Here is an 18525-nt window from a genome sequence, read left to right on the forward strand (position 1 = left end):
CATACACATTAACGATGAAACACTGAAATTACATCGGAATTAAATACAAAAGGCACAATGCCGCCTTAATTACAAGAATAGAGACTCTTCTTACATTCGGTGCTTTGAGCATTCCCTGTGAGACCAGTAATAGTTTCCGATACATCGCACTGCAGGTTCAATGTAATCCTTGGACCTATGCATTGACTATGAAACACAGAAATGGCATCGGAATTAAATACAATTTGCACAATGCCGCCTTAAGTACGGGAGTAGAGACACTTCTTACAGTCGGTGCTTTGAGCATTGCCTCTGAGAGCAGTATTAGTTTCCGATACACCACTGCCGGTTCAAGGTGTTCCTTGGACCTACGCATTGACTATGAAACACATAAATCGCTTCGGAATTAAATACAAAAGGCACAAGGCCGCCTTAAGTTCAAGAATAGAGACTCTTCTTACAGTCGGTGCTTTGAGCATTCCCTGTGAGACCAGTATTAGTTTCCGATACACCACTGCAGGTTCAAAGTATTCCTTTGACCTTCGCATTGACTATGAAACACAGAAATCGCATCGGAATTAAATACAAAAGGCACAATGCCGCCTTAAGTACAAGAATAGAGACTCTTCTTACAGTCGGTGCTTTGAGCATTCCCTGTGAGACCAGTATTAGTTTCCGATACACCGCTGCAGGTTCAATGTATTCCTTGGACATACACAATGACGATGAAACACTGAAATTACATCGGAATTAACAACAAAATACACAATGCCGCCTTAATGCAAGAAGAGCGAGACTTCTTAGAGTCAATTCTTTGATCCTTTCCTGTGAGACCTGTATTTGTTTCCGATACACCACTGCAGGTTCAATGTATTCCTTGGACCTTCACATTGACGATGAAACCCATAAATCGCATCGGATTAAAATATAAAAGGCACAATGCCGCCTTAATTACAAGAATAGAGACTCTTCTATCAGTCGGTGCTTTGAGCATTCCCTGTGAGATCAGTATTAGTTTCCGATATAACACTGCAGGTTCAATGTATTCCTTGGACCTTCACATTGATGATGAAACACAGAAATCGCATCGGAATTAAATACAAAAGGCACAATCCCGCCTTAAGTACAAGAATAGAGACACTTCTTACAGTCGGTGCTTTGAGCACTCCCTGTGAGACCAGTATTAGTTTCCGATACACCAATGCAGGTTCAAAGTATTCCGTGCACCTTCACATTGACTATGAAACACAGAAATCGCATCGGAATTAAATACAAAGGGCACAATGCCTCCTTAAGTACAAGAATAGAGACACTTCTTATCGTCGATGCTTTGAGCATTCCCTCTGAGAGCAGTATTAGTTTCCGATAGACCACTGCAGGTTCAAAGTATTCCTTGGACCTTCACATTGACTATAAATCGCAGAAATCGCATCGGAATTAAATACAAAAGGCACAATGCCGGCTTAAGTAGAAGAATAGAGACTCTTCTTACAGTTAGTGCTTTGAGCATTCCCTGTGAGACCAGTATTACTTTCCGCTACACCACTGCAGGTTCAATGTATTCCTTGGATTTTCACATTGACGATGATACACTGAAATCGCATCGGAATTAAATACAAGAAGCACAATGCCGCGTAAAGTACAAGATCAGAGACTCTTCTACAGTCTGTGCCTTGAACACTATCTGTGAGACCAGTATTAGTTTTCGATACACCACTGCAGGTTCAATGTACTCCTTGGACATACACATTGACGATGAAACACTCAAATTACATCGAAATTAAATACAAAACGCACAATGCCGCCTTAAGTGCAAGAAGAGTGAGACTTCTTAGAGTCTATGCTTTGATCCTTTCCTGTGAGACCAGTATTATTTTCCGATACACCACTGCAGGTTCAATGTATTCCTTGGAGCTTCACATTGACGATGAAACACAGAAATGGCATCGGAATTAAATACAAAAGGCACAATGCCACCGTAAGTACAAGAGTAGAGACACTTCTTACAGTTGGAGCTTTGAGCATTCCCTCTGAGAGCAGTATTAGTTACCGATACACCACTGCAGGTTCAAAGTATTCCTTGGCCCTTCACATTGAATATGAAACACAGAAATCGCATCGGAATTAAATACAAAAGGCACAATGCCGCCTTAAGTACAAGAATAGAGACTCTTCTTACAGTCGGTGCTTTGAGCATTCCCTGTGAGACCAGTATTACTTTCCGATACACCGCTGCAGGTTCAATGTATTCCTTGGACCTTCACATTGACTATGAAACACAGAAATCGCATCGGAATTAAATACAAAAGGCACAATGCCGCCTTAAGTACAAGAATAGAGACTCTTCTTACAGTCGGTGCTTTCAGCATCCCCTGTGAGACCCGTATTAGTTTCCGATACACTACTGCAGATTCAAAGTATTCCTTGGACCTTCACATTGACTATGAAACAGAGAAATCGCATCGGAATTAAATGCAAAAGGTACACAGCCGCCTTAAGTACAAGAATAGAGACTCTTCTTACAGTCGGAGTTTTGAGCATTTCCTGTGAGACCAGTATTAGTTTCCGATACACCACTGCAGGTTCAGTGTATTCCTTGGACCATCACATTGACGATGAAACACAGAAATCGCATCGGAATTAAATACAAAAGGCACAATGCCGCCTTAAGTACAGGAGTAGAGACCCTTCTTACAGTCGGTGCTTTGATTATTCCCTGTGAGACCAGTATTAATTTCCGATACACCACTGCAGGTTCAATGTATTCCTTGTCATACACATTAACGATGAAACACTGAAATTAAATCGGAATTAAATACAAAAGGCACAATGCCGCCGTAATTACAAGAATAGAGACTCTTCTTACATTCGGTGCTTTGAGCATTCCCTGTGAGACCAGTAATAGTTTCCGATACAACGCACTGCAGGTTCAATGTATTCCTTTGGCCTTCACATTCACGATGAAACACAGAAATCGCATCGGAATTAAATACAAAAGGCACAATGCCGACTTCAGTACAAGAATAGAGACTCTTCTTACAGTCGGTTCTTTGAGGGTACCCTGTGAGACCAGTATTAGTTTCCGATACACCACTGCAGATTCAATGTATTGCTTGGAGCTTTACATTGACGATAATCTACAGAAATCGCATCGGAATTAAATACAAAAGGCACAATGCCGCCTTAAGTCCAGGAGTAGAGACCCTTCTTACAGTCGGTGCTTTGAATATTCCCTGTGAGACCAGTATTAATTTCCGATAAACCACTGCAGGTTCAATACACTCCTTGTCATACACATTGACGATGAAACACTGAAATTACATCGGAATTAAATACAAAAGGCACAATGCCGCCTTAAGTACAAGAATAGAGATTCTTGTTACTGTCGGTGTTTGAGCATTCCCTGTGAGACCAGTATTTGTTTCCGATACACCACTGCAGGTTCAATGTATTCCTTGGACCTTCACATCGACGATGAGACACAGAAATCGCATCGGTATAAAATACAAAGGGCACAATGCCGACTTAAGTACAAGAATGGAGACCCTTCTTACTGTCATTGATTTGAGCGTTCCCTGTGAGACCAGTATTAGTTTCCGATACACCACTGCAGGTTCAATTTATTGCTTGGAGCTTCACATTGACGATGAAACACAGAAATCGCATCGGAATTAAATACAAAAGGCACAATGCCGCCTTAAGTACAGGAGTAGAGACCCTTCTTACAGTCGGTGCTTTGAATATTCCCTGTGAGACCAGTATTAATTTCCGATAAACCACTGCAGGTTCAATATACTCCTTGTCATACACATTGACGATGAAACACTGAAATTACATCGGAATTAAATACAAAAGGCACAATGCCGCCTTAAGTACAAGAATAAAGGCTCTTCTTACAGTCGGTGCTTTGAGCATTCCTTGTGAGATAAGTATTAGTTTCCGATACACCACTGCAGGTTCAATGTATTCCTTGGACATACACATTGACGATGAAATACTGATATTACATCGGAATTAAATACAAAAGGCACAATGCCGCCTTAAGTGCTAGAGGAGTGAGACTTCTTAGTGTCTGTGCCTTGATCCTTTCCTGTGAGACCAGTATTAGTTTCCGATACACCACTGCAGGTTCAATGTATTCCTTGGACCTTCACATTGACGATGAATCACAGAAATCGCATCGGAACTAAATACAAAAGGCACAATGCCGAGTTAATTACAAGAATAGAGAGTCTTCTTACAGTCGGTGCTTGAGCATTCCCTGTGAGACCAGTAATAATTTCCGATACACCACTGCAGGTTCAAAGTATTCCTTGGACCTTCACATTGAATATGAAATACAGAAATCGCATCGGAATTAAATACAAAATGCACAATGCCGCCTTACGTACAAGAATAGAGACTCTTCTTACAGTCGGTGCTTTGAATATTCCCTGTGAGACCAGTATTAGTTTCCGATACACCGCTGCAGGTTCAATGTATTCCTTGGACCTTCACATTGACTATGAAACACAGAATACGCATCGGAATTAAATACAAAAGGCACAATGCCGCCTTAAGTACAAGACTAGAGACTCTTCTGACAGTCGGTGCTTTGAGCATTCCCTGTGAGACCAGTAATAGTTTCCGATACACCACTGCAGGTTCAATGTATTCCTTGGACCGTCACATTGACGATGAGACACAGAAATCGCATCGGAATAAAATACAAAGGGCACAATGCCGACTTAAGTACAAGAATGGAGACTCTTCTTACTGTCGGTGCTTTGAGCGTTCCCTGTGAGACCAGTATTAGCTTCCGATACACCACTGCAGGTTCAATTTATTGCTTGGAGCTTCACATTGACGATGAAACACAGAAATCGCATCGGAATTAAATACAAAAGGCAAAATGCCGCCTTAAGTACAGGAGTAGAGACCCTTCTTACAGTCGGTGCTTTGATTATTCACCGTGAGACCAGTATTAATTTCCAATACACCACTGCAGGTTCAATGTATTCCTTGTCATACACATTGACGATGAAACACTGAAATTACATCGGAATTAAATACAAGAGGCACAATGCCGTCTTAATTACAAGACAAGAGACTCTTCTTACATTCGGTGCTTTGAGCATTCCCTGTGAGACCAGTAATAGTTTCCGATACACCACTGCAGGTCAATGTATTCCTTGGACCTTCACATTCACGATGAAACACAGAAATCGCATCGGAATTAAATACAAAAGGCACAATGCCGCCTTAAGTACAAGAATAGAGACACTTCTTACAGTCGGTGCTTTGAGCATTGCCTCTGAGACCAGTGTTAGTTTCCGATACACCACTGCAGGTTCAATGTATTCCTTGGACCTTCGCATTGACTATGAAACACAGAAATCGCATCGGAATTAAATACAAAAGGCACAACGCCGCCTTAAGTACAAGAATAGAGACTCTTCTTACAGTCGGTGCTTTGAGCATTCCCTGTGAGACCAGTATTAGTTTCCGATACACCACTGCAGGTTCAAAGTATTCCTTGGACCATCACATTGTCGATGAAACACAGAAATCGAATCGGAATTAAATACAAAAGGCACAATGCCGCCTTAAGTACAAGAATAGAGACTCTTCTTACAGTCGGTGCTTTGAGCATTCCCTGTGAGAGAAGTATTAGTTTCCAATACACCACTGAATGTTCAATGTATTCCTTGGACATACACATTGACGATGAAATACTGATATTACATCGGAATTAAATACAAAAGGCACAATGCCGCCTTAAGTGCTAGAGGAGTGAGACTTCTTAGTGTCTGTGCCTTGATCCTTTCCTGTGAGACCAGTATTAGTTTCCGATACACCACTGCAGGTTCAATGTATTCCTTGGACCTTCACATTGACGATGAAACACAGAAATCGCATCGGAATTAAATACAAAAGGCACAATGCCGCCTTATGTACAGGAGTAGAGACCCTTCTTACCGTCGGTGCTTTGATTATTCACTGTGAGACCAGTATTAATTTCCGATCCACCACTGCAGGTTCAATGTATTCCTTGTCATACACATTAACGATGAAACACTGAAATTACATCGGAATTAAATACAAAAGGCACAACGCCGCCTTAATTACAAGAATAGAGACTCTTCTTACATTCGGTGCTTTGAGCATTCCCTGTGAGACCAGTAATAGTTTCCGATACATCGCACTGCAGGTTCAATGTAATCCTTGGACCTTCACATTCACGATGAAACACAGAAATAGCATCGGAATTAAATACAAAAAGGACAATGCCGACTTCAGTACAAGAATAGAGACTCTTCTTACAGTCGGTGTTTTGAGCGTTCCCTGTGAGACCAGTATTAGTTTCCGATACACAACTGCAGGTTCAGTGTACTCCGTGGACCTTCATATTGACGATGAAACACAGAAATCGCATCGGAATTAAATACAAAAGGCACAATGCCGCCTTAAGTACAAGAATAGAGACACTTCTTACAGTCGGTGCTTTGAGCGTTCCCTGTGAGACCAGTATTAGTTTCCGATACACCAATGAAGGTTCAAGGTATTCCTTGGACCTTCGCATTGACTATGAAACACAGAAATCGCATCGGAATTAAATACAAAAGGCACAAGGCCGTCTTAAGCACAAGAATGGAGACTCTTCTTACAGTCGGTGCTTTGAGCATTCCCTGTGAGACCAGTATTAGTTTCCGATACACCACTGCAGGTTCAAAGTATTCCTTGGACCTTCACATTGACGATGAAACACAGAAATCGAATCGGAATTAAATACAAAAGGCAAAATGCCGCCTTAAGTACAAGAATAGAGACTCTTCTTACAGTCGGTGCTTTGAGCATTCCTTGTGAGATAAGTATTAGTTTCCGATACACCACTGCAGGTTCAATGTATTCCTTGGACATACACATTGACGATGAAATACTGATATTACATCGGAATTAAATACAAAAGGCACAATGCCGCCTTAAGTGCTAGAGGAGTGAGACTTCTTAGTGTCTGTGCCTTGATCCTTTCCTGTGAGACCAGTATTAGTTTCCGATACACCACTGCAGGTTCAATGTATTCCTTGGACCTTCACATTGACGATGAATCACAGAAATCGCATCGGAACTAAATACAAAAGGCACAATGCCGCGTTAATTACAAGAATAGAGAGTCTTCTTACAGTCGGTGCTTGAGCATTCCCTGTGAGACCAGTAATAGTTTCCGATACACCACTGCAGGTTCAAAGTATTCCTTGGACCTTCACATTGAATATGAAATACAGAAATCGCATCGGAATTAAATACAAAATGCACAATGCCGCCTTACGTACAAGAATAGAGACTCTTCTTACAGTCGGTGCTTTGAGCATTCCCTGTGAGACCAGTATTAGTTTCCGATACACCGCTGCAGGTTCAATGTATTCCTTGGACCTTCACATTGACTATGAAACACAGAATACGCATCGGAATTAAATACAAAAGGCACAATGCCGCCTTAAGTACAAGAATAGAGACTCTTCTTACAGTCGGTGCTTTGAGCATTCCCTGTGAGACCAGTATTAGTTTCCGATACACTACTGCAGGTTCAAAGTTTTCCTTGGACCTTCACATTGACTATGAAACAGAGAAATTGCATCGGAATTAAATGCAAAAGGCACAAAGCCGCCTTAAGTACAAGAATAGAGACTCTTCTTACAGTCGGTGTTTTGAGGATTTTCTGTGAGACCAGTATTAGTTTCCGATACACCACTGCAGGTTCAATGTAATCCTTGGACCTTCACATTGACGATGAAACACAGAAATCGCTTCGGAATTAAATACAAAAGGCACAATGCCGCCTTAAGTACATAAGTAGAGACCCTTCTTACAGTCGGTGTTTTGATTATTCACTGTAAGACCAGTATTAATTTCCGATGCACCACTGCAGGTTCAATGTATTCCTTGTCATACACATTAACGATGAAACACTGAAATTACATCGGAATTAATTACAAAAGGCACAATGCCGCCTTAATTACAAGAATAGAGACACTTCTTACATTCGGTGCTTTGAGCATTCCCTGTGAGACCAGTAATAGTTTCCGATACATCGCACTGCAGGTTCAATGTAATCCTTGGACCTATGCATTGACTATGAAACACAGAAATGGCATCGGAATTAAATACAATTGGCACAATGCCGCCTTAAGTACGGGAGTAGAGACACTTCTTACAGTCGGTGCTTTGAGCATTGCCTCTGAGAGCAGTATTAGTTTCCGATACACCACTGCCGGTTCAAGGTGTTCCTTGGACCTACGCATTGACTATGAAACACATAAATCGCTTCGGAATTAAATACAAATGGCACAAGGCCGCCTTAAGTACAAGAATAGAGACTCTTCTTACAGTCGGTGCTTTGAGCATTCCCTGTGAGACCAGTATTAGTTTCCGATACACCACTGCAGGTTCAAAGTATTCCTTTGACCTTCGCATTGACTATGAAACACAGAAATCGCATCGGAATTAAATACAAAAGGCACAATGCCGCCTTAAGTACAAGAATAGAGACTCTTCTTACAGTCGGTGCTTTGAGCATTCCCTGTGAGACCAGTATTAGTTTCCGATACACCGCTGCAGGTTCAATGTATTCCTTGGACATACACAATGACGATGAAACACTGAAATTACATCGGAATTAACAACAAAATACACAATGCCGCCTTAATGCAAGAAGAGTGAGACTTCTTAGAGTCAATTCTTTGATCCTTTCCTGTGAGACCAGTATTTGTTTCCGATACACCACTGCAGGTTCAATGTATTCCTTGGACCTTCACATTGACGATGAAACCCAGAAATCGCATCGGATTAAAATATAAAAGGCACAATGCCGCCTTAATTACAAGAATAGAGACTCTTCTAACAGTCGGTGCTTTGAGCATTCCCTGTGAGATCAGTATTAGTTTCCGATATAACACTGCAGGTTCAATGTATTCCTTGGACCTTCACATTGATGATGAAACACAGAAATCGCATCGGAATTAAATACAAAAGGCACAATCCCGCCTTAAGTACAAGAATAGAGACACTTCTTACAGTCGGTGCTTTGAGCATTCCCTCTGAGAGCAGTATTAGTCTCCGATACACCACTGCAGGTTCAAGGTATTCCTTGGAACTTCACATTGACAATGAAACACAGAAATCGCATCGGAATTAAATACAAAAGGCACAAGGCCGTCTTAAGTACAAGAATAGAGACTCTTCTTACAGTTGGTGCTTTGAGCACTCCCTGTGAGACCAGTATTAGTTTCCGATACACCTATGCAGGTTCAAAGTATTCCGTGCACCTTCACATTGACTATGAAACACAGAAATCGCATCGGAATTAAATACAAAGGGCACAATGCCTCCTTAAGTACAAGAATACAGACACTTCTTATCGTCGATGCTTTGAGCATTCCCTCTGAGAGCAGTATTAGTTTCCGATACATCACTGCAGGTTCAAAGTATTCCTTGGACCTTCACATTGACTATAAATCGCAGAAATCGCATCGGAATTAAATACAAAAGGCACAATGCCGGCTTAAGTAGAAGAATAGAGACTCTTCTTACAGTTAGTGCTTTGAGCATTCCCTGTGAGACCAGTATTACTTTCCGCTACACCACTGCAGGTTCAATGTATTCCTTGGATTTTCACATTGACGATGATACACTGAAGTCGCATCGGAATTAAATACAAGAAGCACAATGCCGCGTAAAGTACAAGATCAGAGACTCTTCTACAGTCTGTGCCTTGAACACTATCTGTGAGACCAGTATTAGTTTTCGATACACCACTGCAGGTTCAATGTACTCCTTGGACATACACATTGACGATGAAACACTCAAATTACATCGAAATTAAATACAAAACGCACAATGCCGCCTTAAGTGCAAGAAGAGTGAGACCTCTTAGAGTCTATGCTTTGATCCTTTCCTGTGAGACCAGTATTATTTTCCGATACACCACTGCAGGTTCAATGTATTCCTTGGAGCTTCACATTGACGATGAAACACAGAAATCGCATCGGAATTAAATACAAAAGGCACAATGCCACCGTAAGTACAAGAGTAGAGACACTTCTTACAGTTGGAGCTTTGAGCATTCCCTCTGAGAGCAGTATTAGTTACCGATACACCACTGCAGGTTCAAAGTATTCCTTGGCCCTTCACATTGAATATGAAACACAGAAATCGCATCGGAATTAAATACAAAAGGCACATTGCCGCCTTAAGTACAAGAATAGAGACTCTTCTTACAGTCGGTGCTTTGAGCATTCCCTGTGAGACCAGTATTACTTTCCGATACACCGCTGCAGGTTCAATGTATTCCTTGGACCTTCACATTGACTATGAAACACAGAAATCGCATCGGAATTAAATACAAAAGGCACAATGCCGCCTTAAGTACAAGAATAGAGACTCTTCTTACAGTCGGTGCTTTGAGCATCCCCTGTGAGACCCGTATTAGTTTCCGATACACTACTGCAGATTCAAAGTATTCCTTGGACCTTCACATTGACTATGAAACAGAGAAATCGCATCGGAATTAAATGCAAAAGGTACACAGCCGCCTTAAGTACAAGAATAGAGACTCTTCTTACAGTCGGAGTTTTGAGCATTTCCTGGGAGACCAGTATTAGTTTCCGATACACCACTGCCTTTTCAGTGTATTCCTTGGACCATCACATTGACGATGAAACACAGAAATCGCATCGGAATTAAATACAAAAGGCACAATGCCGCCTTAAGTACAGGAGTAGAGACCCTTCTTACAGTCGGTGCTTTGATTATTCCCTGTGAGACCAGTATTAATTTCCGATACACCACTGCAGGTTCAATGTATTCCTTGTCATACACATTAACGATGAAACACTGAAATTAAATCGGAATTAAATACAAAAGGCACAATGCCGCCGTAATTACAAGAATAGAGACTCTTCTTACATTCGGTGCTTTGAGCATTCCCTGTGAGACCAGTAATAGTTTCCGATACAACGCACTGCAGGTTCAATGTATTCCTTAGACCTTCACATTCACGATGAAACACAGAAATCGCATCGGAATTAAATACAAAAGGCACAATGCCGACTTCAGTACAAGAATAGAGACTCTTCTTACAGTCGGTTCTTTGAGGGTACCCTGTGAGACCAGTATTAGTTTCCGATACACCACTGCAGATTCAATGTATTGCTTGGAGCTGTACATTGACGATAATACACAGAAATCGCATCGGAATTAAATACAAAAGGCACAATGCCGCCTTAAGTCCAGGAGTAGAGACCCTTCTTACAGTCGGTGCTTTGAATATTCCCTGTGAGACCAGTATTAATTTCCGATAAACCACTGCAGGTTCAATATACTCCTTGTCATACACATTGACGATGAAACACTGAAATTACATCGGAATTAAATACAAAAGGCACAATGCCGCCTTAAGTACAAGAATAGAGATTCTTGTTACTGTCGGTGTTTGAGCATTCCCTGTGAGACCAGTATTTGTTTCCGATACACCACTGCAGGTTCAATGTATTCCTTGGACCTTCACATCGACGATGAGACACAGAAATCGCGTCGGTATAAAATACAAAGGGCACAATGCCGACTTAAGTACAAGAATGGAGACTCTTCTTACTGTCGGTGATTTGAGCGTTCCCTGTGAGACCAGTATTAGTTTCCGATACACCACTGCAGGTTCAATTTATTGCTTGGAGCTTCACATTGACGATGAAACACAGAAATCGCATCGGAATTAAATACAAAAGGCACAATGCCGCCTTAAGTACAGGAGTAGAGACCCTTCTTACAGTCGGTGCTTTGATTATTCCCAGTGAGACAAGTAATACTTTCCGATACACTACTGCAGGTTCAATGTATTCCATGTCATACACATTGACGATGAAACACTGAAATTACATCGGAATTAAATGCAAAAGGCACAATGCCGCCTTAATTACAAGAATAGAGACTCTTCTTACATTCGGTGCTTTGAGCATTCCCTGTGAGACCAGTAATAGTTTCCGATACACCACTGCAGGTCAATGTATTCCTTGGACCTTCACATTCACGATGAAACACAGAAATCGCACCGGAATTAAATACAAAAGCCACAATGCCGCCTTAAGTACAAGAATAGAGACACTTCTTACAGTCGGTGCTTTGAGCATTGCCTCTGAGAGCAGTATTAGTTTCCGATACACCACTGCAGGTTCAAGGTATTCCTTGGACCTTCGCATTGACTATGAAACACAGAAATCGCAACGGAATTAAATACAAAAGGCACAAGGCCGCCTTAAGTACAAGAATAGAGACTCTTCTTACAGTCGGTGATTTGAGCATTCCCTGTGAGACCAGTATTAGTTTCCGATACACCATTGCAGGTTCAAAGTATTCCTTGGACATTCACATTGACTATGAAACACAGAAATCGCATCGGAATTAAATACAAAAGGCACAATGCCGCCTGAAGTACAAGAATAGAGACTCTTCTTATAGTCGGCGCTTTGAGCATTCCCTGTGAGACCAGTATTAGTTTCCGGTACACCGCTGCAGGTTCAATGTATTCCTTGGACATACACAATGACGATGAAATACTGAAATTACATCAGAATTAACAACAAAAGACACAATGCCGCCTTAATGCAAGAAGAGTGAGACTTCTTAGAGTCCATTCTTTGATCCTTTCCTGTGAGACCAGTATTTGTTTCCGATACACCACTGCAGGTTCAATGTACTCCTTGGACATACACATTGACGATGAAACACTCAAATTACATCGAAATTAATTACAAAAGGCACAATGCCGCCTTAAGTGCAAGAAGAGTGAGACTTCTTAGAGTCTGTGCTTTGATCCTTTCCTCTGAGACCAGTATTCCTTTCCGATACACCACTGCAGGTTCAATGTATTCCTTAGACCTTCACATTGACGATGAATCTCAGAAATCGCATCGGAATTAAATACAAGAAGCACAATGCCGCGTAAAGTACAAGATCAGTGCCTCTTCTATAGTCTGTGCCTTGAACACTCCCTGTGTGACCAGTATTAGTTTCCGATGCACCACTGCAGGCTCAATGTTTTCCTTGGACCTAAACATTGATGATGAAACACTGAAATTACATCGGAATTAAATACAAGAGGCACTATGCCGCCTTTAGTGCAAGATAAGTGAGACCTCTTAGAATCAGTGCTTTGATCCTTTAATGTGAGACCAGTATTAGTTTCGGATACACGACTGCAGGTTCAAAGTATTCCTTAGACCTTCACATTGACTATGAAACACAGAAATCGCATCGGAATTAAATACTAAAGGCACAATGCCGGCTTAAGTACAAGAATAGAGTCTCTTCTTACAGTTTGTGCTTTGAGCATTCCCTGTGAGGCCAGTATTAATTTCCGATACACCACTGCAGGTTCAATGTATTCCTTGTCATACACATTGACGATGAAACACGGAAATTACATCGGAATTAAATACAAAAGGCACAATGCCGCCTTAAGTACAAGAATAGAGACTCTTCTTACAGTCGGCGCTTTGAGCATTCCCTGTGAGACCAGTTTAGTTTCCGATACACCACTGTAGTTTCAATGTATTCCTTGGACATACACATTGACGATGAAATACTGAAATTACATCGGAATAAAATACAAAAGGCACAATGCCGCCTTAAGTGCTAGAAGAGTGAGACTTCTTAGAGTCTATGCCTTGATCATTTCCTGTGAGGCCAGTATTAGTTTCCGATACACCACTGCAGGTTCAATGTATTCCTTGGACCTTCACATTGACGATGAAACACCGAAATCGCATCGGAACTGAATACGAAAGGCACAATGCCGCCTTAATTACAAGAATAGAGACTCTTCTTACAGTCGGTGCTTTGAGCATTCCCTGTGAGGCCAGTAATAGTTTTCGATACACCTCTGCAGGTTCAATGTATTCCTTGGACCTTCACATTGACGATGAAACACAGAAATCGCATCGGAATTAAATACAAAAGGCGCAATGCCGCCTTAAGTACAAGAATAGAGACTCTTCTTACAGTCGGTGCTTTGAGCATTCCCTCTGAGAGCAGTATTAGTTTCCGATACACCACTGGAGGTTCAAGGTATTCCTTGGACCTTCACATTGACTATGAAACACAGAAATCGCATCGGAATTAAATACAAAAGGCAGAATGCCGCCTTAGGTACAAGAATAGAGACTCATCTTACAGTCGGTGTTTTGAGCATTTTCTGTGAGACCAGTATTAGTTTCCGATACACCACTGCAGGTTCAATGTATTCCTTGGACCTTCACATTGACGATGAAACAGAAATCGCATCGGAATTAAATGAAAGAGGCACAAAGCCGCCTTAAGGTCAAGAATAGAGACTCTTCTTACTGTCGGTGTTTTGAGCATTTCCTGTGAGACCAGTATTAGTTTCCGATACACCACTGCAGGTTCAATGTATTCCTTGGACCTTCACATTGACGATGAAACTCAGAAATCGCATCGGAATTAAATACAAAAGGCACAATGCCGCCTTAAGTACAAGAATAGTGACTCTTCTTACAGTCGGTGCTATGAGCATTCCCTGTGAGATAAGTATTAGTTTCCGATACACCACTGCAGGTTCAATGTATTCCTTGGACATACACATTCACGATGAAATACTTTTATTACATCGGAATTAAATACAAAACGCACAATGCCGCCTTAAGTGCTAGAGGAGTGAGTTTTCTTAGTGTCTGTGCCTTGATCCTTTCCTGTGAGACCAGTATTAGTTTCCGATACACCACTGCAGGTTCAAAGGATTCCTTGGACTTTCACATTGACTATGAAACACAGAAATCGCATCGGATTTAAATACAAAAGGCACAATGCCGCCGTAAGTACAAGAATAGAGACACTTCTTACAGTTGGAGCTTTGAGCATTCCCTCTGAGAGCAGTATTAGTTTCCGATACACCACTGCAGGTTCAAAGTATTCCTTGGACCTTCACATTGAATATGAAACACAGAAATCGCATCGGAATTAAATACAAAAGGCACAATGCCGCCTTAAGTACAAGAATAGAGACTCTTCTACCAGTCGGTGCTTTGATTATTCCCTGTGAAACCAGTATTAATTTCCGATACACCACTGCAGGTTTAATGTATTCCTTGGACATACACAATGACCATGAACACTGAAATTACATCGGAATTAACAACAAAAGACACAATGCCGCCTTAATGCAAGAAGAGTGAGACTTCTTAGAGTCCATTCTTTGATCCTCTCCTGTGAGACCAGTATTTGTTTCCGATACACCACTGCAGGTTCAATGTATTCCTTGGACCTTCACATTGACGATGAAACCCAGAAATCGCATCGGATTTAAATATAAAAGGCACAATGCCGCCTTAATTACAAGAATAGAGACTCTTCGAACAGTCGGTGCTTTGAGCATTCCCTGTGAGACCAGTATTAGTTTCCGATATAACACTGCAGGTTCAATGTATTCCTTGGACCTTCACATTGACGATGAAACACAGAAATCGCATCGGAATTAAATACAAAAGGCACAATGCCGCCTTAAGTACAAGAATAGAGACACTTCTTACAGTCGGTGCTTTGAGCATTCCCTCTGATAGCAGTATTAGTTTCCGATACACCACTGCAGATTCAATGTATTGCTTGGAGCTTCACATTGACGATAATACACAGAAATCGCATCGGAATTAAATACAAAAGGCACAATGCCGCCTTAAGTCCAGGAGTAGAGACCCTTCTTACAGTCGGTGCTTTGAATATTCCCTGTGAGACCAGTATTAATATCCGATAAACCACTGCAGGTTCAATGTATTCCTTGTCATACACATTGACGATGAAACACTGAAATTACATCGGAATTTAATACAAAAGGCACAATGCCGCCATAAGTGCAAGAATAGAGACTCTTCTTACAGTCGGTGCTTTGAGCATTCCCAGTGAGACCAGTATTAGTTTCCGATACACAACTGCAGGTTCAGTGTATTCCTTGGACCTTCATATTCACGATGAAACACAGAAATCGCATCGGAATTAAATACAAAAGGCACAATGCCGCCGTAAGTACAAGAATAGAGACACTTCTTACAGTTGGAGCTTTGAGCATTCCCTCTGAGAGCAGTATTAGTTTCCGATACACCACTGCACGTTCAATGTATTCCTTGGACATACACATTGACGATGCAATACTGATATTACATCGGAATTAAATACAAAAGGCACAATGCCGCCTTAAGTGCTAGAGGAGTGAGACTTCTTAGTGTCTGTGCCTTGATCCTTTCCTTTGAGACCAGTATTAGTTTCCGATACACCACTGCAGGTTCAATGTATTCCTTGGACCTTCACATTAACGATGAAACACAGAAATCGCATCGGAATTACATACAAAAGGCAAATTCCCGCCTTAAGTACAGGAGTAGAGACCCTTCTAACAGTCGGTGCTTTGATTATTCCCTGTGAGACCAGTATTAATTTCCGATACACCACTGCAGGTTCAATGTATTCCTTGTTATACACATTAACGATGAAACACTGAAATTCGTTGTGAATTAAATACAAAAGGCACAATGCCGCCTTAATTACAAGAATAGAGACCCTTCTTACATTCGGTGCTTTCAGCATACCCTGTGACCCCAGTAATAGTTTCCGATACAACGCACTGCAGGTTCAATGTATTCCTTGGACCTTCACATTCACGATGAAACACAGAAATCGCATCGGAATTAAATACAAGAGGCACAATGCCGACTTCAGTACAAGAATAGAGACTTTTCTTACAGTCGGTGCTTTGAGCGTTCCCTGTGAGACCAGTATTAGTTTCCAATACACCACTGCAGATTCAATGTATTGCTTGGCGCTTCACATTGACGATAATACACAGATATCGCATCGGAATTAAATACAAAAGGCACAATGCCGCCTTAAGTCCAGGAGTAGAGACCCTTCATACTGTCGGTGCTTTGAATATTCCCTGTGAGACCAGTATTAATTTCCGATAAACCACTGCTGGTTCAATGTATTCCTTGTCATACACATTGACGATGAAACACTAAAATTACATCGGAATTTAATACAAAAGGCACAATGCCGCCTTAAGTGCAAGAATAGAGACTCTTCTTAGAGTCGGTGCTTTGAGCATTCCCTGTGAGACCAGTAATTGTTTCCGATACACAACTGCAGGTTCATGTATTCCTTGGACCTTCATATTGACGATGAAACACAGAAATCGCATCGGAAATCAATACAAAAGGCACAATGCCGCCTTAAGTCCAGGAGTAGAGACCCTTCTCACAGTCGGTGTTTGAGCATTCCCTGTGAGACCAATATTTGTTTCCGATACACCAATGCAGGTTCAATGTATTCCTTGGACCTTCACATTGACGATGAGATACAGAAATCGCATCGGAATAAAATACAAAGATCACAATGCCGACTTAAGTACAAGAATGGAGACTCTTCTTACTGTCGGTGCTTTGAGCGTTCCCTGTGAGACCAGTATTAGTTTCCGATACACCGCTGCAGGTTCAATTTATTGCTTGGAGCTTCACATTGGCGATGAAACACAGAAATCGCATCGAAATTAAATACAAAAGGCACAATGCCGCCATAAGTACAGGAGTAGAGACCCTTCTTACAGTAGGTGCTTTGATTATTCCCTGTGAGACCAGTATTAATTTCCGATACACCACTGCAGGTTCAATGTATTCCTTGTCATACACATTGACGATGAAGCACTGAAATTACATCGGAATTAAATACAAAAGGCACAATGCAGCCTTAATTACAAGAATAGAGACTCTTGTTACATTCGGTGCTTTGAGCATTCCCTGTGAGACCAGTAATAGTTTCCGATACACCACTACAGGTCAATGTATTCCTTGGACCTTCACATTCACGATGAAACACAGAAATCGCATCGGAATTAAATACAAAAGGCACATTGCCGCCTTAAGTACAAGAATAGAGACACTTCTTACAGTCGGTGCTTTGAGCATTGCCTCTGAGAGCAGTATTAGTTTCCGATACACCACTGCAGGTTCAAGGTATTCCTTGGACCTTCGCATTGACTATGAAACACAGAAATCGCATCGGAATTAAATACAAAAGGCACAAGGCCGCCTTAAGTACAGGAATAGAGACTCTTCTTACAGTCGGTGCTTTGAGCATTCCCTGTGAGACCAGTATTAGTTTCCGATACACCACTGCAGGTTCAAAGTATTCCTTATACCTTCACATTGACTATGAAACACTGAAATCGCATCGGAATTAAATACAAAAGACACAATGCCGCCTTAAGTACAAGAATAGACACTCTTCTTACAGTCGGTGCTTTGAGCATTCCCTGTGAGACCAGTATTAGTTTCCGATATAACACTGCAGGTTCAATGTATTCCTTGGACCTTCACATTGACGATGAAACACTGAAATCGCATCGGATTTAAATACAAATGGCACAATGCCGCCTTAAGTACAAGAATAGAGACACTTCTTACAGTCGGTGCTTTGAGCATTCCCTCTGAGAGCAGTATTAGTTTCCGATAC

Source organism: Schistocerca serialis, chromosome 4 (assembly GCF_023864345.2).
Source record: "Schistocerca serialis cubense isolate TAMUIC-IGC-003099 chromosome 4, iqSchSeri2.2, whole genome shotgun sequence".
Classification (NCBI taxonomy): Eukaryota; Metazoa; Arthropoda; class Insecta; order Orthoptera; family Acrididae; genus Schistocerca; species Schistocerca serialis.